General features: G+C 40.7%; 1 long non-coding RNA gene and 1 pseudogene across 1 annotated transcript; both read right to left on the bottom strand.

The window, feature by feature from the left end:
• Positions 1-18,525: 18,525 nt before the first annotated feature.
• On the bottom strand, positions 18,526-25,265 carry LOC138956761 (uncharacterized). The gene is made up of 2 exons (XR_011452786.1): positions 23,943-25,265; positions 18,526-20,922 (listed from the first exon to the last, which is right to left on the bottom strand). It is a non-coding gene; the product is annotated as an uncharacterized lncRNA (long non-coding RNA).
• LOC138956759 (uncharacterized) lies at positions 19,765-22,916 on the bottom strand (annotated as a pseudogene).
• Positions 25,266-26,495: the final 1,230 nt, after the last annotated feature.

Below are 26,495 nucleotides of genomic sequence, written 5' to 3'. Positions count from 1 at the left end.
CTAACAGTTTTATAATCGCACTGCCATTAGCCAATCAACTGTTTTACATCAATCATGTGACACCAGTACTTACTGACAATTATTTAAGTTATAGAGACATCACAGCTAAGAGATTTTAGGGTCAAGCATCATTGTTTGGTAACGTGGAGACGTAAGCTACATGCCACTAACACGGCTGATGAGAAGAATGTTCGCAAGTCGAAAAATGAGGCGCCGACTCACTGTGGCACAGGCACATGAAATCTGTCAGAAAAAACACTTCTGCTTTTAGCGGCGGAAAATGTAGGATCAAGCATCATTTGGTAATGTGGAGTAGATAAGCTACATGTTCTCTAACACGGAGGATGAGAAGAATCTTCTCAAATCGTAAGAAAGGGAACAGCCTCGCTGTGGCAAAGGGCGCAAGAATACGCTCTCTGGAAAAGTTAGCGCACTCCAAGAGTGCACTAACAGTTTTAAGCATATTGCCATTAGCCAGGCAACTGTTTCACATCTGTCATGTGACACCAGTACTTACTGACAATTATCATTAGTAGTAGTAGTAGTAGTAGTACCGAATAATTTAAGTTATTGAGACATCCCAGTGCACTAAGGGATTTATAGAGCAAATCGAGAAAATTCATTATTGAACGAAGCGCATTGCGCTGAGTTCAATAATTATTTTCGAGATTTGCTCTATAAATCCCTTAGTGCACTGGGATTGTTTCAATAACGATATTGTCAGTACCGCCATAGAAAAAAGAAGATTCCAAACGCACATTTTGCTACGCGCATTTGAATAGGCATAACTGTGTGGTCAGGTCGTATAAGATCTACTTTTTTGTGTGCGGTGTCTCAAGTGTGTCGTGCTTTCGTCACGCGCATTTTAATTTATGTTGGTAAATTCCAGTGTAGCGTTAAGCTGAACAGTGATGATCTTTCAGAGAGACCTCATTTGAACTCGGAAAAAGGACTGTGCTCTTCGTTATTTGCGAGCTTCGACGGATGGACTGTGCGGAGTGACTCCCCTTGAATTTACTTCCCCCCCGAAGGACTCGACGGTTAGCACATTTTCAAAATAAATGTGGCATATTTCCCGTGTTGTATCTTCACTCATCGGGGAGTCTGATACTAAATATGAACGGTAAGAATGCTCTGAACCCTACACGTATTATATCCCCATCGTTTTTTCGTTCACATTTGCCCAACATGTTAATTTGCTGAGCGGGGTTTATGTCGTCTGCTAGGCTAGGGCAATCGAACCACTGCGGTCTGCATTGAGTCTGCACGCATGAGGCAGGTTGGTAATAAGTCTTATATATGGTAAGAACGTTCTGAACCCTACACGTTTTCGATTACGATTGTTCTTGCCTTGAAATAATAATTCGGAAACCATTCATTTACTGAACTGATGCAGTCGTATTTCAGTGTAGTCTGCTACGTATGACAGAGTCGATCGAGTCAGTCTTCCAAATGCTGGTCTAGCTCAGTAGCTGGTACGTTATCGGAATAACACTTTTGTTTTCTGTTAGCCGCTGGGAATTGTATACTAACTCATCATTTGGTAATGTGGATGATAAGCTACTTGCCACTGCCACGGCATATGGGAAGAATCTATGCAAGTCGAAAATGAGATGAAATACAGCGGCTTCTATATTTAGATCAGGGGCACTGTGGCACAGGCACAGGCAATCTGTCAGAAAAAACCCACTTCTGCTTTAATTGAGAAGCAGTGAATTTATGGTCACTTGGTATTGTGGATAATATAAGCTACATGTGATTAATTAATTCTGAGGATGAGAGCACAGTCTCGCTTAGGCAAAGGGCGGAAGAATACGCTTTGTGGAAAGCGCATCGCCATTAGCCAATCAACTGGTTCACATCAGTCATGTAACACCAGTTCTTACTGACAATTATTATTATTATTATTTAAGTTATTGAGACATCCCAGTGCTCTAAGGGATTTTTTGAGCAAATCGAGAAAATCAATTAATGAACGAAGCGCATAGCGCTGAGTTCAATAATTATTTACGAGATTTGCTCTCTAAATCCCTTAGTGCACTGGGATTGTTTCAATATCGATATTGTCGGTACCGCCAGAGAAAAAACAAGTCGCGTAAGGCGAAAATACAATATTTAGTCAAGTAGCTGTCGAACTCACAGAATGAAACTGAACGCAACGCAACGCAGCAAGACCGTATACTCGTAGCATAGTCACTCCACCGCCCGTGGCAAAGGCAGTGCCCGTGGAATTGACAAGAAGAGCGGGGTATTCGTTGCGCTGAGAAGGATAGCACGCTTTTCTGTACCTCTCTTCGTTTTAACTTTCTGAGCGTGTTTTTAATCCAAACATATCATATCTATATATGTTTGGAATCAGGAACCGACAAGGAATAAGATGAAAGTGTTTTTAAATTGATTTCGAAAAATTTTTTTGATCATAATTTTTATATATTTAATTTTCAGAGCTTGTTTTTAATCCGAATATAACATATTTATATGTTTTTGGAATCAGCAAATGATGGAAAATAAGATAAACGTAAATTTGGATCGTTTTATAAATTTTTATTTTTTTTTACAATTTTCAGATTTTTAATGACCAAAGTCATCAATTAATTTTTAAGCCACCAAGCTGAAATGCAATACCGAACCCCGGGCTTCGTCGAAGAGTACTTGACCAAAATTTCAACCAATTTGGTTGAAAAATGAGGGCGTGACAGTGCCGCCTCAACTTTCACGAAAAGCCGGATATGACGTCATCAAAGACATTTATCCAAAAAATGAAAAAAACGTTCGGGGATTTCATACCCAGGAACTCTCATGTCAAATTTCATAAAGATCGGTCCAGTAGTTTAGTCTGAATCGCTCTACACACACACACGCACACACGCACACACGCACATACACCACGACCCTCGTTTCGATTCCCCCTCGATGTTAAAATATTTAGTCAAAACTTGACTAAATATAAAAAGATACAACACGCACATTTTGCTACGCCCATTTGAATAGGCATAACTGTGTGGTCAGGTCGTGGAAGATCTACTTTTGTGTGGGCTGTCTCAAGTGTGTCGTGCTTTCGTCACACACAAACTCTTGTTTTCATTTCTGTTGGTAAATTCCAGTGTAGCGTTAAGCTAAACAGTAATGATCTTTCAGAGAGACCTCATTTGAACTCGGAGAAAGGACTGTGTTCTTGGTTATTTGCGATTCGAAACCTCCAGTCGAGCTTCGACGGATTGACTGTGCAGAGTGACTCCCCTTGAATTGACTAAGCCCAAGGTCGACGGTTAGCACATTTTCAAAATAAATGTGGCATGTTTCTCGTGTTGTATCTTCACTCATCGGGGAGTCTGGTACTAAATATGAACGGTAAGAATGCTCTGAACCCTACACGTGTTATATCCCCATCGTTTTATCGTTCACATTTGCCCAACATGTTAATTTGCTGAGCGGGGTTTATGTCGTCTGCTAGGGCAATCGAACCACTGCAGTCTCATTTCAAAAACAAAAATTGCTCGTCACGTTGCACTGAGTCTGCACGCATAAGGCAGGCTGGTAATAAGTCTTACACATGGTAAGAACGTTCTGAACCCTACATGTTTTCGATTCCGATTGTTGTTGCCTTAAAATAATAATTCGGAAACCATTCATTTACTGAGCTGATTCAGTCGTATTTCAGTGTAGTCTACTACGTATGACTTAGTAGATCGAGTCAGTCGACTTCCAAATGCTGGTCTAGCTATTACGTTATTGGAATAACATTTGTGTTTTCTGTTAGCCGTTGGGAATTGTATACATTTGGTAAGCTACATGCCACTAACACGGCATATGAGAAGAATCTATCGAAAATGAGATGAGACACAGCGGCTTCTATTTTTAGATCAGTGGGCTGTACTGTGGCACAGGCGCATGCAATCTGTCAAAAAAAAACCAGTTCTTCTTTAATTGAGCCGCAGGAAATTTATGGTCATTTGGTATTGTGGAGAATATAAGCTACATGTTATTAATTAATTCTGAGGATGAGAGTACAGTCTCGCTCAGGCAAAGGGCAGAAGAATACGCTCTGTGGAAAAGATAGCGCAGTTTTAAGCGCATTGCCATTAGCCAATCAACTGGTTCACATCAGTCATGTGACACTAGTACTTACTGACAATTATTATTATTATTATTATTATTATTATTATTATTATTATTATTATTATCATTATTATTATTATTATTATTATTATTATTTAAGTTATTGAGACATCCCAGTGCACTAAGGGATTTATAGAGCAAATCGAGAAAATTCATTATTGAACGAAGCGCATAGCGCTGAGTTCAATAATTATTTTCGAGATTTGCTCTATAAATCCCTTAGTGCACTGGGATTGTTTCAATAACGATATTGTCAGTACCGCCATAGAAAAAAGAAGATTCCAAACGCACATTTTGCTACGCGCATTTGAATAGGCATAACTGTGTGGTTAGGTCGTCAGTGTACAGTAAGATCTACTTTTGTGTGGGGTGTCTCAAGTGTGTCGTGCTTTTGTCACACGCATTTTAATTTCTGTTGGTAAATTCCAGTGTAGCGTTAAGCTGAACAGTGATGATCTTTCAGAGAGACCTCATTTGAACTCGGAGAAAGGACTGTACTCTTCGTTATTTGCGATTTGAAACCTCCAGTCGAGGTTCGACGGATTGACTGTGCGGAGTGACTCCCCTTGAATTGACTCGAAGTCGAAGGACTCGACGGTTGCACATTTTCAAAATAAATGTGGCATATTTCTCGTGTTGTATCTTCACTCATCGGGGAGTCTGATACTAAATATGAACGGTAAGAATGCTCTGAACCCTACATGTTTTATATCCCCATCGTTTTTTAGTTCACATTTGCCCAACATGTTAATTTGCTGAGCGGGGTTTATGTCGTCTGCTACTGTGCTAGGCAAGAGCAATCGAACCACTGCAGTCTGCACTGAGTCTGCAGGCATGAGGTAATAAGTCTTATATATATATATATATGGTAAGAACGTTCTGAACCCTACACGTTTTCGATTACGATTGTTCTTGCCTTGAAATAATAATTCGGAAACCATTCATTTACTGAACTGATGCAGTCGTATTTCAGTGTACATAGTCTGCTACGTATGACAGAGTCGATCGAGTCAGTCTTCCAAACTGGTCTGGCTGGTACGTTATCGGAATAACACTTGTGTTTTCTGTTAGCCGCTGGGAATTGTATACTAACTCATCATTTGGTAATGTGGATGATAAGCTACATGCCACTAACACAGCATATGAGAAGAATCTATGCAAGTCGGCGAAAATTAGATGAAACACAGCGGCTTCTATTTTAGATCAGTAGCACTGTGGCACAGGCACATGCAATCTGTCAGAAAAAAACAAAACACTTCTGCTTTAATTGAGAAGCAGGGAATTTATGGTCATTTGGTATTGTGGAGAATATAAGCTACATGTCATTAATTAATTCTGAGGATAAGAGCACAGTCTCGCTTAGGCAAAGGGCGGAAGAATACGCTCTGTGGAAAAGTTAGCGCACTCCAAGAGTGCACTAACAGTTTTAGCGCATCGCCATTAGTCAATCAACTGGTTCACATCAGTCATGTGACACCAGTGCTTACTGACAATTATTATTATTATTATTATTATTATTATTAAAATCCTTTCGTTTGAACCTTTTCACTAGAAAACAAACGTACTCTTCTCTCTGATCATCGGTCATTTTTCAAAGTATATATTTCATGTAGCGCAAACAGTTACATCATAGCCTCGTTATTGTGCTCAGTTTTGAAATCTAAAAACAAAAACAAATTCTGATTAGATAACAATAGAAAGGTAAGAAATAGTTTCTAATCAAGACAAATATAGCATGCACTAGCAAAGTGCGTCACACGTGGGTCTGATAACGCATTGGATAAACTGAGTAAACCCTGAACACGCGCTTGTATTTATGATTTAAATAAGCATTCGATCGGTCTGTATGCGTTATACAATATTCCAGGCTATTGCTTGTGTAATACAATGAAATAAAGTACACCTGAATATGATTACCTTCAGTCAATGAAGTTGTGCTCATTTCAACGTTGAGTCGCAAACGTGCATCCGTCATTTTGTGCACGTGATCCTGAAGCTGCCTGTGGAGAGAATAAAGTGTTATGTTGAAATGTCAGCATCGTTAAACAGTTTGTCTCACATTCTCAGATTTGGGAAGGGTTTTACAGCAGATAAGACTATGCCACTTATGCCTCTGCTTGGTAACAATGACGAGGCAGAGTGGGTATATAAGCAGAAGGCATCTTTATATTGTGTCTGCATGCAACACAACCTTTGTCTTCTTGCACCTTTTACGTTTCAGATTGCGCATAAACAATTACTACACACAATTGGGCTAGTATGCGCAAACACGCCAGGGACCAATTAAAAAATCGACACAAATTCAAAATAGGCGCAACTTGGCAACTTATACATGCGAGAAGAAAGCAAAATCAGTTATCTATCCCGAACAGGTTGTTTTGTTTTTCTATCTTGGGTATCTCTTGTGTTATTATTATTATGAGAGCTTATATAGCGCGAACCACAATTAACTGTGCTCTCCGCGCTTTACATATTAAATTCTGCCGTGTGAGATGGATATTTTTTTACAGACAGACAGACAAACAGACATTTTTTACACACAATATATAACGCATTCACATCGACCAGCAAACCTCAAGCCTATTAGGCGAGCATTCACCTTTCACGGCCTTTATTCCAAGTCACACGGGTATTTGATGGACATTTTTATCTATGCCTATACAATATTGCCAGGAAAGACCCTTTTGTCAATCGTGGAATCTTTAACGTGCACACCAAATGTAGTGTACACGAAGAGACCTCGGTTTTTCGTCTCATCCGAAAGACTAGCACTTGAACACACCACCTAGGTTAGGAAAGGGGGGAGAAAATTGCTAACGCCCTGACCCAGGGTCGAACTCGCAACCTCTCGCTTCCGAGCGCAAGTGCGTTACCACTCGGCCACCCAGTCCATGTCATTTCTGCTGATGCAGGTATGGAGCGCATGAGCAGTAACACACGTATCCTGGGTAACAATCTTGGATTACTACAGGTTTGTACTCAGATGTTATGCACTCTTCCGTATTTGTAACACTCATCTATCGGTATGCCTGCAAAGTCATGATTTTTTTTATGTAAGCTCTAAAACCTATAAGACATTCGCAAAAAAGAAATTTGAGCATTACAGGAAAATTATGTATTATTAAGACTGTTTTGTTGTCGCAAGCGTGTTACCCGATGCAAGTTCTCGTGGCACCAAAGAAGGTGCTCGATACATTAAACACTATTTTGTTCTGTTTTTTGGGGAAGAAAAAGCACTCTAACAAAAGGGCGTATGAAAAAGTAAAGAGGAATGTATTGTGTTCAGATTATACAAAAGGAGGTATTAAGATGATACATATGTATGATTTTCAAGCATCATTTTTGCTGACATGGGAGAAGAATGTAAAAAGGGATTTGTTTGAAAAGTGAAAATGATACCGACTTTTTTTGTTGAATATATTGGGGAAGAATTTAGCTTGTTTAAAAGCTCAGAATGTGTTAATTATTTTGTTGGAATGAATCTGATACATTCACATTGTTGGAAAGAAGTATTGAGTATGTGGTTAGAAAATAGAACGCATGTTGTGAACGATCAAAATGCCTTTTTGGATGAGTGTTTATTTAACAACCCGGCCATTGTGTACAGAAGTAAAACGCTTTTTTTTAAACATTGGATTCAAGCTGGCATTGCATATGTTAAAGATGCATGGGTTGGAAATTATTTTATTCCCTATGCACAAATTTGTGAGAAAATAGAGCATAATGTAAATAGGCAGTTTGAATATTAAGCCACAATAACAGCTGCGTGTGCACGAGCTAGCAGACCGCGAGTACAAAACAACACTCAGCCAGCGACGAGAAAACAGCCGGTCACGCCGCGCGATTTTCGCCACTTGCCAGAGATGAGACGAAAAACCGAGGTCCCTTCGTGTACACTACATTGGGGTGTGCACGTTAAAGATCCCACGATTGACAAAAGGGTCTTTCTTGGCAAAATTGTATAGGCATAGATAAAAATGTCCACCAAAATACCCGTGTGACTTGGAATAATAGGCCGTGAAAAGTAGGATATGCGCCGAAATGGCTGCGATCTGCTGGCCGATGTGAATGCGTGATGTATTGTGTAAAAAAAAAATCCATCTCACACGGCATAAATAAATCCCTGCGCCTTGAATATGTGCGCGATATAAATTGCATAAAATAAAAATTAAAAAATAAATAAATCCCTGCGCTTGGAACTGTACCCACGGAATACGCGCGATATAAGCCTCGTATTGATTGATTGATTGATTGTTTATATTATTGCATGTTTCAGACACATATCCAACTGCACATACATACATTAATTTAATGTTAATTAGAAAGAAGTATTGTACATGTTGAAGCATATGTCCAACATAGATCAACCATACAATTTGTAAACATATTAGGGAATAAAAAATAAATACATTAAAAAAAATGTATGACACGTTTTAAAACATTTTCTGTAACGATGTGAGATTTTACCAGACGTGCGTCAGTTTAGAAGCAATCCATTCAGTCATTGCTGACATTTATTAAGCGGTTTTTGTCATAGTACCCCTCAAAATGGACTCAAAAACCTCTAATTTTCTACTGCTCATGCGCTTCACAACTGCACCAGTAGAAAGAATAATAATAATAATAAGAAGAAGAACATTTATATAGCGCTAAATCAAAAACTTTCGTTAAAAAGGCTTGCTCTAAGCGTTTGACATCTAAACTAAAACGTCATTCACACTCTTTACAATGATGTACAAGAAATGACATAACACAAGCGATACGCAAGAAAGTAAACCAGAACAACCTGTTCTGAATAGATAAATGATTTGCCTATTAGGAATTTTTGTAGATTTTTTAATTAGTACCTGAAGTTTTTGTCAGGTCGATTTTGGGGGTACCTTTACTTCGGCGGTGGTCACGTGATTCCTATAACAGAAATCTTAGACCCGAAACGTGTGGCAGATAGCCAAGTGAAAGGCCTTTAATAGCATATACAGTTTGAATGAAATGACACGGGAATGAATGTTTTAGTTGGCTACGAACATGAGTCCAACAATGTGTTTGCTCAGTTCATAAAACTAATTGCATCACGCGCTGAGTGGAGAGAAAAAGTAACAACAAACAAACAAGCAAAGCAAAACAAAGACTTACTCCAAACAAGAGTGCTCTTCAGCAGCTGCACATTTTACTTTGACGTCTTGAGTAAAACTAATTCGTTTAGCTGCCTCAAGGGTCACGATCTTGTCATTAAAGGGTGCGTCGGGATGACAGACGATCTCGTATCGACCCTCATCATGCAGCCTTTCAATCAGTTCGGACAGGGCATCCCTGCTCTTCTTACCCATGAGGAACAGCCACAACTGTCAGAATTTCATCACAAACACACGGGTTACTTTCAAAAGCTTAATCTGTAAACACTGAAGGCCGGATCGGATGATTATCTTCATTTCTTTGGAGAATAAACACAATTTCATCTGGAGCATTCTGGGGGCAGTATTACTTATTAGCTTCAATCCTATATACGGTGGCTAAATAAAGTGATCTTTACATTCTAGTTCTGGTGATATCATCATTCCGCGGTCCACAGACACTTCTGGTTAATTACAAAATAGTGATTAGAGTTGATAGAGTGAAACGTTCAGTCGCAGACATTTGTTTTTTGTCATAAAAGTATATTTGACTTAATTGCAATGAATATACACTTTTATGGCTAAGACTCCGTTCAACTTGACAACTTAAACAATTTGTGAAACATGCTAGCGTGTTTCTATGCTTACATTAGTGCAATAATAAATACAAATCTACCTGTAAAATGTCAGCAAACATACTGGACTGACCCTTACAGTACTAAAGTGTAACAAATATATAGAATAGCATTATTAATCTGAAACTAACTGATTTCTTCGTAATCTCATTTATGCAGAATAACAAACAATAACACCGAATAGGGTGCAAACTTCACCTTTTCTTCTTGGGTAGATTCCAAAAGACATGGAACAAATGTTGCTCCCACAAGTGCTGTCGTGGCATTTTTTAGTTCAAAAAAGCTTTCTTGGTCAAGTAGGAGGGTTTGGCCCTTGAAATATCTCCCCACAGTCTTTAACTCCAGTTCAATTGTTGCTCTCAAAGAAGACGCTGTGAAATTAGCGCACGTCATACTGCAAGGTAATACATGGAAGTCGACACAACAATACTTCAGGATGTTATCGTGCAGTTGGTAAGCAAGGTCCTCAGTGTAAGATTCAACATCGATCGTACTGCCGTCCGTCTCATAGAGCGACAAAAGAACGGGCGGATACCCAACACAAAGCATGAACACTTGAACAAAACCGGGGATGTCGGGAGGCGATGTCGTCATTGGTAAATTGAGATCCCATTGCAAAGTTTGCGATAGCCAGATAGACACTGGGTTGTTATTGGCAAAATCTCTAAACAGCTGTAGTAGCACAGTGTTTTGATGATATACTTTTTCTTTCCGAAGCTGCATCTCAACCTTACTGCCATCTGAAACAGAAGGTATTTTACACATAAGGCTCCTTTGTATGTGTTTGTTCCAACAGGCAACAAGGTGTGAACTGCAAGCACGATACTGATCCACACAAAAATAGTTCTTTTGCACTTATTCGGGGTCAGCAAATGCATCTTGATTTGGTCTAAGTTTCTTGTCAAATGTTTTGTGCATTCACTCTACTATATAAATAGTATTTATCTTTCGTTAACGTGCCTGGTGTAAACATTTCCGAATCGTCACATTTATCTCTTTTTTTAAAAGGTAGAGGAATCACTGATTGTGTTTTTGAGAACTCTAGCTAAACTATTTCAGTAATCCTTACAAAGTGGGTTAGCTCCCTTGCCCCCGCTTTGAAGAAGTAGGTATCATCCCATGAAAAATGCAAACAAATCCGATTTGTCCTGAGGGTCTTAGAATCAGACCATTCATATATTTTCTCATCTCTTATGTTTTCATTTGAGCCCATACTGGTTTTGGTTTTTTCTCAGTAAAGTTATTTTTGGTATCATCATGATAATCATAATGACAAGTTTTGTTATAGGCTTTGCATTGTTTAGTCGACTACTCACTACAATCGAGCGATGCCTACACATGTTCTATATTCTCAAATGGACAGTGTGTTTAATGCGTTTTAGTAATGTGCAGCATGGAATCTGTATGTAACAGTTGGATTACAGATTCCCGAATCCAACGATCGGTTATTGTTTGTTTTTAACAAATGCATACCCATCAGAACTGAATAATTATGTTTGACGACAAAGGGAAGTCGGGACTCCTTTCTCAGGGTGGGTTTGTCGAAAAATCCTGCTCGCCGATAAAAATGTATCTAAAGTAGTTTAGTTAAGGAATTGCAGAGCACGTTCAAGAAAATCATTGCAGGTGTGACTTAATTACAGTATATTCCCTTGAACTTATACAAATCCGGTTTATGTGAGGGACTTTCCCAAAATGGCTTCTAAGAAAGTACACCTTTAAGAAAATGTCATTTAATAACACGTACCCTCGTTGGCGTTGTCCTCTGCATCCTCTGGGTCGTAAAACATGTCATAGTCAAACAAGAGGCATGCGCCTTCACGCTCGACATTTTGGACGAGTTGTTTTGAATTGTCTGAAAAACAGCATTCCCAGTCAGAGTAAAATCGAAATAAACTATACAGTATATATACATGCGAGGCACATTAAATTCAGGGTGACACCAAAAATGCCACTGATAAAATTGCCAATGCAAAAACTGCTTCATCTATTGATGAATTAATCCCACCCAACACACTCACACACGGTTAAGGGTTACGTCCTAATGCAAATGATTTTAATGGAATTTGTTTAAACTTCCTGAAGACACACTTGTATCTATTTTCAGACATGAGATGATGAACACTTTAAAACAGTGCTTACATATATCTCAACATTTTTGTCAGAGTACGATCACTTTTACCTCTTCTGTAAGCTTGTTGTCAGTAATTATTACATGTGCTGATTGTTCGTTATGTTTGGTCATAGTATGTTTGTTTATGTTTGGTCGTTATCTTTGCCTGTGCGTGTATTGTATGTTTGGTCGTTTTCTTTGCCTGTGCATGTATAGTTTGTTGGTTATGTTTGGTCGGTTTCTTTGCCTGTGCGTGTATAGTATGCTTGGTCGATGTATGTATTGTAAAGCGCTAAGAGTAGACATTTTTCTAGAATAGCGCTATAAAAGTTTGCATTATTATTATTATTATTCTGGAGTCATTTTTCAACATAGGGGTAATGGTACGTTGTGCAGATCTGTGCATAAATGTCACGGTCAATTGTTTTCATTTTTTGTATTGTGATTGTAGAGATCCTGCTCGGCATTGTGTCATTGTGTAGTTGAAATCGCTCGGATGCTCCATGGAATATGTTAAAGTGAATAAAACAATTGATATATTTTTAGCCAACAAAAACGTCACGTTATTACGCTATTTCCAGCCATATCGAAAAGACACGTTACATAGTTCAAATAGAAATACATCATTGCAACACGCGTAAACCAGGGTTTAATACAAATTCCAAAGTAGGTCACAGCTAGTCTTGTGGTTGTAACTGATCGGGCAGAAATCCAATTGAACTATCCAACCCTCGTTTATCTGAATCTTGGCATGTCATGATTTAAAAAAAAACGTAGCATAAAATCTGTTCGATTGATTTCTCTCATTTTTTTCATACTTGTTTCATCACTCTCTAAAGATATCACATGCAACATATTAGCGAAATTTTGTTTGTGTGTCAATCGGTGTCTGATCTTTTTTAAACAACACAAATACAACCGGTTTCAATGTTACCCCCATAGGAAAGCGCTCGTGTCACTAGCAATTTCGGAGAGTCATTACGAACATATTTTAACGAGCAAAAAACCAATTGCATTTGAAGTGGACAAGAGACACAACAGGCAAGAATAAAAGAATGCATATTGAAGAGAACATGAAAGTCGTACTTGTGGAATTATCATGTACACACTGAAGTTCACGCACACCAACCTTGGAGATATTCGCTAAGCTTACATTCACTGAAAAAAATATTATCTTCGTATTAAAGCCACACTTGAGTTCTACAAACGGTGTCAAAAATAGAGGAACGGTTGGGAACATTTAAGCGACATTGTTAATTTATAACATACTGATTCTTGATTCCAACATTTTCACATGCTCTTATTCTTCCTCACCTCCGAGTAAATTGCGATGTGTCCTTTGTGCTTCCAGACTGAGCTCTTTGTCTGGAAACTCTGTATAGTAAGAACGATCAATGAAACTGTTATTCAGTTCAAATGCACCACAATGAACACACGTATTCAAAAGAACATGACACTTAGAGTTCGATTGTCTATTATTTCAGAGTTGTGTCATCAGTTAACATGAAAAACGTCAAGTAAACAATGGTTTGTGTAATAATACTAATAATAATAATAATAATAAATAACTTTTCTATAGCGCGAGTCCCATCAATTGGCTCCAGGCGCTTTACAAATTCATTATAGAATAAACTAGCACAAATCAACACGCATACAAAGCATACATTTAACTGAGACATAACACCAAGATCCCAAGCACTAAGCAAAACTTAGCATACAGTGTTAAAAGTAAACACACACACACACACACACACACACGCACGCACGCACGCACGCGCACACACAAAGATACCATTGACAAATAGACCATAAAGCACATGCAGGGTAGAGAGTTCCAAAACAGAATAGATTTGTGGAGAGTCTACTCAGGCTAAGCAAAGGCTTTACTGTACATGCGTAATGGAAACACACAAGAAATTAAATTCAAAACAGAAAGATCACTTGCACAGAACTGCCATGTACAGTTTTTTTTCTAAAATAGAAACTAGAATTTTCAAAATGGACGCAGATCATTGTAATAAAAACAAATTCGTCAAATAAAAGTAGTGGGAGATAACATGTGAATCAATTATTTCCTGTTTGTGTTTGCATGTTCACAGAAGCCTCCACGAGATTGATACAAAGAGACCAGAGTTAAGATCATTATTTAAGGCAGAGTACTTCTCGTGTAAACGATTCGGCTGACAACCTCAGATGTGTGCAGGCCTTTACATGGGGTAAGACTATCCCTGCAAATTCACGCATCACAAAACATTATGGTTGAGATATATTTTGTGAGATATCCATTTGCAAAATGCCCCATTGCACCCACCACAGAAGGCAACCAGGTTATTGTTTTTTTTTTCTAAAACGATTGTGCTCTTATACAAAAAAAGATCACACACACACACACACACACACACACACACACACACACACACACACACACACACAAATCTGTCTTACTATCTCTCTCTTTATCTCTCTTTATATCTCTCTCTCTCTCTCTCTCTCTCTCTCTCTCTCTCTCTCTCTCTCTCTCTCTCTTCCGATCGCCCTCACACGCATGAACACTCATACATGTACACGTTTACCGTTTGTCGTTGAAGATGAGGAACCAGAAGGTAGTTCCCGGTAATCCATGTCCTATATGTCAGTGTTCAGAGAGACTTCTAGTCTCAAGTAGTGACGACGAAGAGCCGAACAGACATTGTAGTTACACAAACTAAATTCACATGATACATTATTGTCCCCATAAAAGAATGTTTGGGAATTAGTCGTCCTGGGATAAGCTACCTGATTGGCTACTCTAACTCGGTTATCCTGGCCTCCATAATATACCAAGCACAGCCACGATCGTTGAAAAATGCTTACGTCATCAACCGGTGTAACATCTCGTTCTGACCCACCCCTCTACCCACCCCTCTGCGCTTTTAGGATGAATATTAGTACGGCAAAGTTTAAAGATCATGGTGAACTGCACGAAAATCACCAGTGCCACCACCAACACTGATAATCATAAATAAAGAGCCCCTGGAAGAAGTTATCAATTTAAAGTATAAGGGAGCCAATCTGCTTTACAAAATGTACACTATAAATCCAAAAACGGATTTTTACAGCACAGCAGTCGTTGACAGTGAGTGGAAAAACAACATCAGCTTCCAAACAAAATTCAAGCTCTTCAGGTCGCTAGTTGTTTCCATTCATCTGTACAATTGTGAGCCATGGGTACAGCTGTCTGACGTTGAAAGTAGAATCCAGGCATTCAAGACCAAGTAACTGAGAAAACTGCTCCGAAAATCATATATAGAGCACAAGACCAATGACTGTGTGCGGTCCTTGGTCAAGAAAATCGTAGGCCACTTAAGAATTAGAACCTCTAGTGACAACCATCAGGTCAAAAGAGTGGTTTGGAGACGTCACAAGGTGTGACATTCTCCCCAAAGCCATAACACAAGGCGCCGTCGAGGAAGGACGCAAACGCAAGATTAACACAAGAACTGGTCCGACAATATCGAGGACTGGACGCATGTGTCCTTTCCTGACGATGGCCCCCAACTGGAAAGCCTGGAGAAGGGTGTCTGACTTTTCTTTCCTCAAGTCCACATTAAGATTAACTCAATCAAAGGACTGATCATGAAGATGATGCTATAAAAGACGGCTTCCATCTCATTCCGTAACCCAAACCATCCCCCAGGGACAATTTAAGGTGGGGGTCAAGACGGTGTGTTACACCGGAGACCGACAATCCTATACCATACTAACCCCGACCTGTCCCACATTCGGTCCAAAGTCAATCAGAAAATAATTCGATTGCTTTGCAGTCAAGGCCAAGGGAGAATCAAGTAAGTAAAGCGTGTGGTTGTTTTCTTGTATTTTTAGTTTGTTTGCTAGGCACGTTGATCACATATATTTTATCATCCGCCTGTAGTTGTTGTTTTCCCTGTCACATTCGTGTTTATTATAACTGATCAATATGCCACTTCCGTACTTCTTCTTCTTCTTCTTCTCGATCGCTCAGCACGTACTTCCGTACGAAGTTCAATATATCAAAAAGCATCTTCGAAAAGGTACCAAAATTAAAACAACTAGAACAGAAACAAAGCAAAAAGAACCATATCATAACAGTTACTTTTGTTACACGAAGTTTTCAGTGACAATTGTAGAGGGTACACGCTTTGAAAAAGTGCACATATTGTAGGCAACCCCCTTTCAGAAAAAAATCGGAATACGACGTAGCCACAACTCCTGATAAAGAATTGTTTACACGAAACGAAATATACGGTAGGTCACCGCAAGAAGCCTCTGAAGTACTACCCAAGGCAGTTCAAGTGCACTTGCTTGTGACAACGTTGCGAAGTCAGCTCAGGTATTAGAGCAGTGAATCGTAATTGCGCAAAGATCGACATGTCCTATATTCTGTTCTTTCACTGCATGCACATCGAAAAAGGAGATAGGTGAGATTTTGCTTTATCAGTGTGATCTAAAGATGAATTGCAAATCACTGTGAGTGTGAAGGCATATCAAGTGTAATTTGTGTAAACTGAAAATTGTGACTTGATGTTCTTTTCCTGCGCGCACGCGCGTGTGTGTGTGTGTGTGTGTGTGTGTGTGCGTGTGTGTGTGTGCGTGTGTGTGTGTTTGTGAGTGTGTGTGTGTGTGTGAATACGAATACGAATAAACTTTATTGTCATGAAACGTAGTGTTTATAAGACACGGGAAGGCAAATAACCAAATGATCACATTGTTTCTTTTAGGGGGGAAGCAATTATATACAAATTCTCCCAATTTAGTTTGTACTTTGTCTACTTGCAAAAGATGACTTGGTAGGTCAATTAATTTCACTCATGAAATATTTTCGTAATTGGTTGTTTTCTATGCAGTTATCTAGAAAATGTACTTCATCTTCTATTACTCCACATGTTTCACATAATCTATTTTCCCAAGGTGTATTGCTGTATCTACCAGTAAAAATGTTCAGGTCGTGGGCACTTATTCTTAGTTTACACAACGAATGTTTATATTTTCTTTGTTTTATGCATAACAGATATGGTTCCGTTTTATAATTTGTTACTAATCTTTGATAAAAATTTAACTTTGGTAAACGTCTTATTTGACCTTTCCAGAATTGTATATAATTGTGACCCTCCACCACGAAATGAGTCGCATGTCACCGCGCACGGTTCTGCGCTAGGCTTAATATAAGTCCGGGGAGTGTTTGGTAACAGTGTGAGGGTCAGCTTAGTCACATGCTTAAAACTCAAACCGTTTTTGCTCTTTTCTATAACGGTTTTCACCACAGAATAGAGCAAAAAACACTCTTTAGGAAAATGTAAAAATATGAAAACCATGCAAAGGTGACATGCGACTCATTTCGTGGTGGACGGTCACATATTGGAGTTCCAATCTTTTACATATAACATATTTTAACCTTTTGACATTAAAATTGGACTGATTTTTCCACACATGATCTAACTTATGACTTCTAACAATTGTTTTACAAATGATGTCCATGGATATGTTTCACTGCCTTTGGTGTACATAAGATTATATACTTTGCTCAGATAAGATGTTTTTGGAAGATCCAATATGTGTAACCAGTACGCAATGATATTACATATTGTGTGTGTGTGTGTGTGTGTGTGTGTGTGTGTGTGTGTGTGTGTGTGAGTGTATTTGTGTGTTTGTGTGTGTGTGTGTGTGTGTATTTGTGGGTGTGTGCGCGTGCCACGGTGTGTGTGTGTGTGTGTGTGTGTGTGTGTGTGTGTGTGTGTGTGTGCGTGGCGTGTGTGTGTGAGTGTGTGTTTGTGTGAGAGAGAGAGAGAGAGAGTGCGTGTGTGTGTGTGTGTGTGTGTGTGTGTGTGTGTGTGTGTGTGTGTGTGTGTGTGTGTGTGTGTGTGTGTGTGTGTGTGTGTGTCTCAACCCATTGCACTATCGAGGATTCAGGCTGTTGCTGGGTTGAGAAGTTGTTCTGCGTCGGTACTACTTTTACGACTGAAAAGTTCCGAACGCTCTAATGTACGAAGTATACATCTCTGGAGCAAACAATACAAACATACCGCATTTAAATTAACAACTACAGGCCTGAACACATAAATCTCCATATAAAATCCATGAGTTTGGTTGTTTTCTGAATCTAGATCTGCTGTGCACAAACGTTCATCACAAGCAAATTCCCAAGGCAAGTAACTCTCATACTTTGTCTAGCGATAAGAGTAGTTCCCCTTTCAAATTTCTTTTCACTCAGTTTCTTCAACAACAGACTGCAATCCGACGGTCAGTTTTCAACAATATTTCATTTATTACGAGACAACAACCATGCAACACAAAACCACCCTTGGCATCACAAATGACATTCTATCCCAATCACTATCCTACCACTGATCCTCCAGTTGTGGTCTCACACATAACCTTTTTTCAACTGGGCGATCGCAGTTAGGATACCAATCCAAATAACCGTTACAGTTATGCTGGGCCAATTATACTTTGTCAATGCAATTACAAAAGTGATGATCAGCAATTCGCTCTACTATGCCAAGGGAGGTAAGTTGAAGACACAAGAGGTATGAACAGTTCAATTCACATTTATTCATGTTTTCCACATGTTGCAATCTTTGTATTATACATATTTGGCATATGAATGGGCACGGATAGGTAGCAGATAGACATGGTTAAAGTGAACACTATTAGCAACCCCTTCCCCCCCAGTTAGCTGGCCCCAGATTGACTGACCAGCAACAGGTCTTTCTGACCATCCTAGCACTACCTCAGCTAGCATGTGGGTGATGTAAACCAACCCAGTGCTTTCTTTAGGCATACATGCTGCTGCTTTTGTAAGTGCGCTGCTCCCAGCTCCTCACAGAGGAATTCTAGGCTTTCAGGCTATCTGGAGGTGACAGGACCCCGAACCGCACCACATCCCGTGGCTTGTTAGGGCTCACACTGGGGTCCTGCAGTACAGCTACGAAAAGCTCTAAAAAGGTTTCATTTTCACTAGAAATTACATGTTTTAAAACTTTAACAAACTGAAATAGACAGACATGTAAAGTGTTCCCCTTTTCCATGCCTATCTTCCGCCATTCGTGCCGAGCAGACAACATACACACACGCGCGCACGCAAAAAACATGATGATACGCTAAAGGACGACAAATTATACATTTCTACAACACGTGTTAAAGCAATTAAGTAAATATTACCACCAAGACAAGACAAAGGGGATGGAGGGTGGGCTTTTTCATTCAAACTATGCATATTTATCCAAATGAGTGTTAAACTAAGTACGCAACTCTTACACATTACTACATGACAAAGGGGATGGAGGGTGGGCTTTTTCCTTGTAGCAAATTTGTTTAGCGTTGTTCTCTGTGTAGACTCAGGATCCGAAGAGGCTAAAGCTAGACTCTTCCCACGTGACACTGAGTCTGCATACAACTGAACCGTTTAGGGATAAGTGTGTTCTTTAGCCTCCATCGAATGTTAGGCTAAAAGATGGTTGTAGCTCGTCATAAAATCATTTATGGCAGAAGCCGAAATGTATTTATTACGAGACAACAACCATGCAACACAAAACCACCCTTGGCATCACAAATGACATTCTATCCCAATCACTATCCTACCACTGATCCTCCAGTTGTGGTCTCACACATAACCTTTTTTCAACTGGGCGATCGCAGTTAGGATACCAATCCAAATAACCGTTACAGTTATGCTGGGCCAATTATACTTTGTCAATGCAATTACAAAAGTGATGATCAGCAATTCGCTCTACTATGCCAAGGGAGGTAAGTTGAAGACACAAGAGGTATGAACAGTTCAATTCACATTTATTCATGTTTTCCACATGTTGCAATCTTTGTATTATACATATTTGGCATATGAATGGGCACGGATAGGTAGCAGATAGACATGGTTAAAGTGAACACTATTAGCAACCCCTTCCCCCCCAGTTAGCTGGCCCCAGATTGACTGACCAGCAACAGGTCTTTCTGACCATCCTAGCACTACCTCAGCTAGCATGTGGGTGATGTAAACCAACCCAGTGCTTTCTTTAGGCATACATGCTGCTGCTTTTGTAAGTGCGCTGCTCCCAGCTCCTCACAGAGGAATTCTAGGCTTTCAGGCTATCTGGAGGTGACAGGACCCCGAACCGCACCACATCCCGTGGCTTGTTAGGGCTCACACTGGGGTCCTGCAGTACAGCTACGAAAAGCTCTAAAAAGGTTTCATTTTCACTAGAAATTACATGTTTTAAAACTTTAACAAACTGAAATAGACAGACATGTAAAGTGTTCCCCTTTTCCATGCCTATCTTCCGCCACCTAACAGCTATTCTATAGATGTTTTTCGCCAATCCGTACCCATTCCAGCCCCCTTTTAGCCTAAAAGCATAGCTGTTAATTGCAGTTCAAAGTCAGCTTTGAACTGGTCCAGCCCCTTGGTGCTCAAATGCACCCCATCTTCGGCAAGGTAGCTGTGGTCAAAATTTGGGTGGTAAACAATCCGTCCCTTTTCTTTCTCTTGCATAATGCGGCCTCTCGCCTTTCGGTTTAATTTTTTTTTGTTTTTTTGTTTTTTTTGGTTGCGGGAATTTTCTCCCCCGTTGGAAAAGCTTTCATGTCTCCCGAATTTCGCGGGAGCATGTCCGACCAGACAACGGTCGCCTTCGGGCAAAAAGCCCTAACAAAGCATACCAGATCATCGAGTTCCTCACGCCAGCGCTTCTGGTCAACCCGGCACACGTCGTTCCCTCCGACATGGAGTACCACATAGCTCGGTGAGGGGGCGCCCCCAGTGCTTCAATCAGCTTGGCCCGAGCCCGGGGAAACCCAAGGCCGGACTTCCCAGCCCACACCACCGGCAGCGGTAGCTGAAGCCCAGTGCCTTTTGTACTGCAGAACTGCTGCAGCCTGACCACCAGACTTGATCCCAGGATAAGGACTCCTGGAACTACGATGACTCCTGGAACTACGATAGAGAAGGTGGATTAGGACTAAAACATGAACTCATTTCTATACCTGTACCTTTTGTCGTCACTACTTGGAGGTGACAACCTTCCAAAGCAGTAACTCTGAAATATTAAAGAAAAACACAAAGTAAAAACAAACGCTGCAGCGGTGTGAACCAGCCTCATACAAAACACACAAAATCTTTTGGCGGTGAAAACCTGGCCACTATTCTATTTACACAAGACCCATACTATCACTCCAAGTCGGGCCTGACATACTTTGTCACTGCCTGTGATCCCCACCTTCCCAAAGCCATAATGTCTCTCATGGGCGTGCCATTGACCGCAGCTGTGGTTGCTGCCCCAATACGAAATGAGTGGGAAGTGAACCTGTTTACTTTCCAACCCAGAACGCTAGCCCCTTTCTTTAGAACCGCCTGAAATTGGTATCGGGTCAGTGATGACTCATCAAAGTGCCTCCACTGGGCAATCGCTCTCACTGGGCAAACTTGGGGATGCCTCTCGACTCTACGCATCACAACCTTTTCGCCCTTGTTTGCTTGGTCTGTTTTCGACCCCGCAATATGGACGGTCAGGTCTTCTCCTAGTACCACATCGGCATAACTGATCCCAGTTCGCCCTCCCTTTACTGCGTTCCCTTGGCCCACTATTTCACTGACCCGAAAGAAACCAAAACGCTGCAGCAGGCAAAGCAAAAGGCTGCTGTAAACAGTGCCTGTTCAAAAATATTAGCACACACCCCCGGGAGGACACCAATTAAATCCTTGAGTCTCTGAAAAGTGATAGGTTTCCTTTGATCCTGTCGTCTATCCAGCTTAGCCATGCCCTGCAATAACTTCTTCAACAGGAAATGCTCTGTGGGGTCATCCCATCCATTCAGCTTGTGTTTTGCACCAATCCCAGCCAAATAGGTGCGAGCCGTTGTATGGGCCCTTCCCGTTAGTGAGAGATGGGCAGCAAAATGAATAACATGCTGTGACGGTACAGGCCACTCATGCCCCTATGTGTGCCATTCATAGCTGCTGTGGTGGCTGCCCCGATGCGGAATGAGTGGGAGGTGAATCTGTTCACCTCCCAGCCCAGTGCCTTCGCCCCACTTTTCAGCATGGCCTGGAACTGGTAGCGGCTTAGAGGCGCGCCATCAAATTGCTTGAAGAGCAGCCCTGACCCGCTGGGTCTGACTTGTAGATAAGCCTGCATGGCCAATACTGGGCAGGCTTCCGGATGCCTCTCTGCGACGCTCTACTTTGTCTGCGGCAATGGGCAATAGGGGCTCCTAAATCGCAAAAGTTGATAGCATACTGTCCAACATTGCTTGAGCTTGCTCCTCGAAGCACCACCCCCACGAAATTCATCCAAGTAGTGGATTACATCACAGGAGAAGTTAGCTTGTTTCATGCACCACTCTAGAAAGGTACTAAATTTCTCAAACAGGGGGGGGGGGGGCACGAGCTAGAACATCCAAATGGCAGTGCCTTGTCAACAAAGAACATGCCTTCGACCAACATGCCCATCAATCCAAAATCTAAAGGGTGTAAAGGAAGGAGTCTGAATGCAGACTTGATATCCATTCATACATGTTACTGCATCAAAAGTTGTGTATTGTACGGCGCATAGCTTAGCTGATATACCTCCGTCAACCGAACTATCCTCATGAGGTTATGAAAGATCAAATATCAGTCTGTGTTCTCCTGGTGTAAACTTCCACCAACCCCACAGGGGAGACAATCAAGTCTTTCATGCTTTCTTTCTCCCTGATATGGTATCCTAAAGCCCTGGCTAAAATCCTTCCCTAAGAACCTGAGCATCAGCTTGATTGGGGTACTGTTCTAATGTATGAACTAACTTCACCAGGCAGATGGGCGAGGTGGCTAAGCCATCTAAGCCCTGGCTTGGAGGGGTGTCAACCGCCTCGCAGCTACTTTTGTCCGTTACCGAAGTGAAAGGGCTGTCCAGAGCCTGATTCCCCCTTTTCAGCGCTTTGCCCCTGCTGACTTGCTACGACCAGCTCTAAAATGTTCTATTACGCCCACATAATGCCTCATATAAACTTCGCATCGACACTTTGGGATAACTGCGGTGATGTTCATTTAAAAAGACTCAATTCCCTGCATCGCCGAGCTGCAAAACTTATTCTGCATGGTTTGAATAGGTCCACGGATGATAAACTAAAGCTCTTGAATTTCCTCCCCTTGAAAGATCAGTTGACGTTAAACGAGACTGTGTTCATGTATAAAATTCTAAATGACGACTGTCCTAAATATTTGCAATCACATTTCAAACATGCCTAAAGGGGTATGGGTCCCAAAAATTCGTCCCTCCTATACCTCGCATAGACCTCTACAAATCGAGCTTAGCCTTCTCGGGAGCGTTTCTCTGGAACTCCTTCCCCCAACAGATAAGAAATGCAACTTCAGTGAAAATGTTTAAGAGACAGTCACGTTCACACATCATTCGTGAATGAAATGTCTTGTTCGATTGTTATTTTGTTAAACATTTTGCACTAGTGTTGACGGATGTGTAGCTGATCGGAGCAACTTTATTCCCAATGAAAGGTATAACTATGTCAATGTAATTTTGTGTTCTCCTTATGTAATTCCTTAAATGCACATTGTGTTGCATTCCATACAATGTATTTCTGTATGATTGAATTCATATTTGTAATGATTGAATTCATATTTGTAATGTGCGTCTGTCTTTATATAAATAAATAAATCCCTGCGCCTTGAATATGTACGCAATATAAATTGCATAAAATAAAATTAAAAAATTAAAATAAATCCCTGCGCTTAGAACTGTACCCACGGAATACGCGCGATATAAGCCTCATATTGATTGATTGATATGTGTTGTATAAAGGACAGGTTGGAAGAATAGGCTTTGCCTAAAACCTTTATCCTTTTGTAATAAAGTTCTGAGCCTGAGTCTAACGCCCTAATCCTGGCTTCAAAATCTTGTCTAGCCTGATTGGCCGCCACCTCTAGGGATTTTAACCTGTTAACGAAGCCCGCATCAGTACCTTGCTGTTGTTGAGGTTCTTGTCTGCTGGCGTGCTCCGCCTCTTCAAACCAGGCCCCCTGGCTGTCACTGTCACTGCTGGGCACGTGGGAAGACGCAGCTGCGGTCCCTGTCCGGCGCTGTATTTTGTTCTCAGCCTCCCTCGGCCTAGGCAGCTCCTCCTGTGGCCTTGTCGGTCTCTTCCCCTGGGTTGCTCTAGGAGGTCGGCCTCCCGAACATGTTGTTACCTGATCAACTAAGTAACTGTTAAACAATTAGTATATTATTATTAACATTGTTATCAGTTGTTGCCCTGCATACTCGGCTTGCTTGTTATTCTTGCTGTTGGGTGCACTTCTAATTTTTGTTAGTGCTACTGCTACGCCACTAGTATTGCTAACATTTGCACTCCAAAGCTAGTGATTCAACACCAAATAAACAAAGGGAAGTAATCGCTCTTTATGCATGCATACGCATGTGTTATGGGGTAAGCAAGAGTAACGGAACCTTATCCTGGCACCTGAGAGAATCACAAGCATTGAAATGAACAAGCTACTTTCATCCTCAATGAATATTCGATGGAATTGATTACTTCCGAATTTCTCGTTCGAACTTGGGCAGGTAAGCTTGTTAGCTTTGGGGTGAAACTCGCCACTCTAAAAGCAACCCGATTCCACTGCTTGTCCAAAGTAGGTCGCATGACTCATCACGCGCGTGCACAGTGTAAACTCATGCTGCTGGAAGCTTACTTCTATTTTTAGCTCGTTACGACATTCACTGATTCAGGAGGAATAAGTTCGAAAACGTTGCCCGACGGCAGCACTGTCCCCAACTAAAGGTAGCAGATTAAAGATTTCCTCTAGTGTAGCGATAGGCGATATCCTCCAGCGCAAAATCACTTCCAGCGCTGTGGCTGTTAATTGTTAGTGCCAGCCCCCGTTCTGCCATCCCGGGAACAAAGGAAACCGGTCTTCTGTCGACCCACGCTTCCGATCGATTAAGTTAAAGTCATTAATCTACTGACAAAATTCACGATTCTTTCACCTAATAAACTTAAGACTACTAAAGATAAAAGAGAGTAAAATTGAAACCCTGATCGTCGCTTGCGGATGCTTGGTCGTCTTTTTTCTTTTTCCTTGTAGCAAATTTGTTTAGCGTTGTTCTCTGTGTAGACTCAGGATCCGAAGAGGCTAAAGCTAGACTCTTCCCACGTGACACTGAGTCTGCATACAACTGAACCGTTTAGGGATAAGTGTGTTCTTTAGCCTCCATCGAATGTTAGGCTAAAAGATGGTTGTAGCTCGTCATAAAATCATTTATGGCAGAAGCCGAAATGTATTTAATAAACAGATCACACGCAACCAAATGCACACATCTCATCAATTTAAACAACATAAAGCGGTTATATACACTATTTTTCCCAGAAAACTGAACTTCATACAGTTTTTAACGTTGGAACACGGGTGCAAAAGTTCGTCTGCTAGTCCTATTTGACGAAAGAACATTATCCTAAGCGATACCAAAACATATACAGAACACACAATATCTGCCTTTGCTGCCACAGCAGAATAACAGCATATCTGTGTACTTGATTTTAGTCCAAAATAGGAAAACTGACAAGAAGTGTTAACAGAATGGAATGATTTGCACGGAACTATACAACCGCGCATTAATCGATCGCCTGCGCAGGTTGACTGGTTGAGTGAATAGGATTCGATCTAACTTTCGCAAAAAACTCCTCTTTTCTTTGAATAACTGAAGAAAGGAGGAATAAAGAGGTTACACACCTCGTCTCAATGATTATAAAAAATAATGGTCTCAGTTCGCGGTCATGAAATAGCTCGCTAAAGCTCGCATTTTTCATGATCCGCTAACTTCGACCATTATTTTTAATAATCACTGAGACTCGGCATGTAACCTCTACATATAGATCCCTCAATGCTGAGCGTTAACCTTCACAGCCGCGAATTTACATTAATTGAACCAATCAGAACGGAGAGATCTGACTAAGTACTGCGCGACCACGTTCGACTCAAACTGACAAAAGCATCTGCATGTGGCCTACATTTTTTGTTGTTCTAGCATTTCTACAATATTTTAGTACGTTGTATTGCGTTTTAAGCCTGGAAAAAGAAGGGAGTTATGGTGCATTTTTTAAACAAGCGAGTGAAAGTGATAACCACAGGATTTCGTACTTTTCACTTTCGTGACTCGCTCGCTTCGAAACTTGCATCATAACTCCCTTATTTTATCATATTTGTGGCTCAAAAGTTAGTATAACGTGAGAAAATACTGTGAAGATACTAAAACAGCATTACATGCACATACTTTAGTTTTAGGTCGGGACTGGTCGCTCTGTAATTAGTCAGAGCGGAAGTGAGCCACAGTGCCGGTACGTGAGAGCTTTGAATACACTTTCGATTCAATGACAATTTTCCGCATGATTAAGTATTCACTACTGCGGCCAGTTCGTTTGTATTCAGTTACGAACACGGAACTAACCACCAAGTTGAATTGGTTCTACTACTTTTAATTTATTTTGCTTTTCTAAACTGAGGCAAACCTACTGACAACA

The sequence above is a fragment of the Littorina saxatilis genome, unplaced genomic scaffold (assembly GCF_037325665.1).
Source record: "Littorina saxatilis isolate snail1 unplaced genomic scaffold, US_GU_Lsax_2.0 scaffold_231, whole genome shotgun sequence".
Classification (NCBI taxonomy): domain Eukaryota; kingdom Metazoa; phylum Mollusca; class Gastropoda; order Littorinimorpha; family Littorinidae; genus Littorina; species Littorina saxatilis.
The sequence above is the reverse complement of the archived record's forward strand: the minus strand, read 5'-3'. Positions and strand labels throughout refer to the sequence as shown.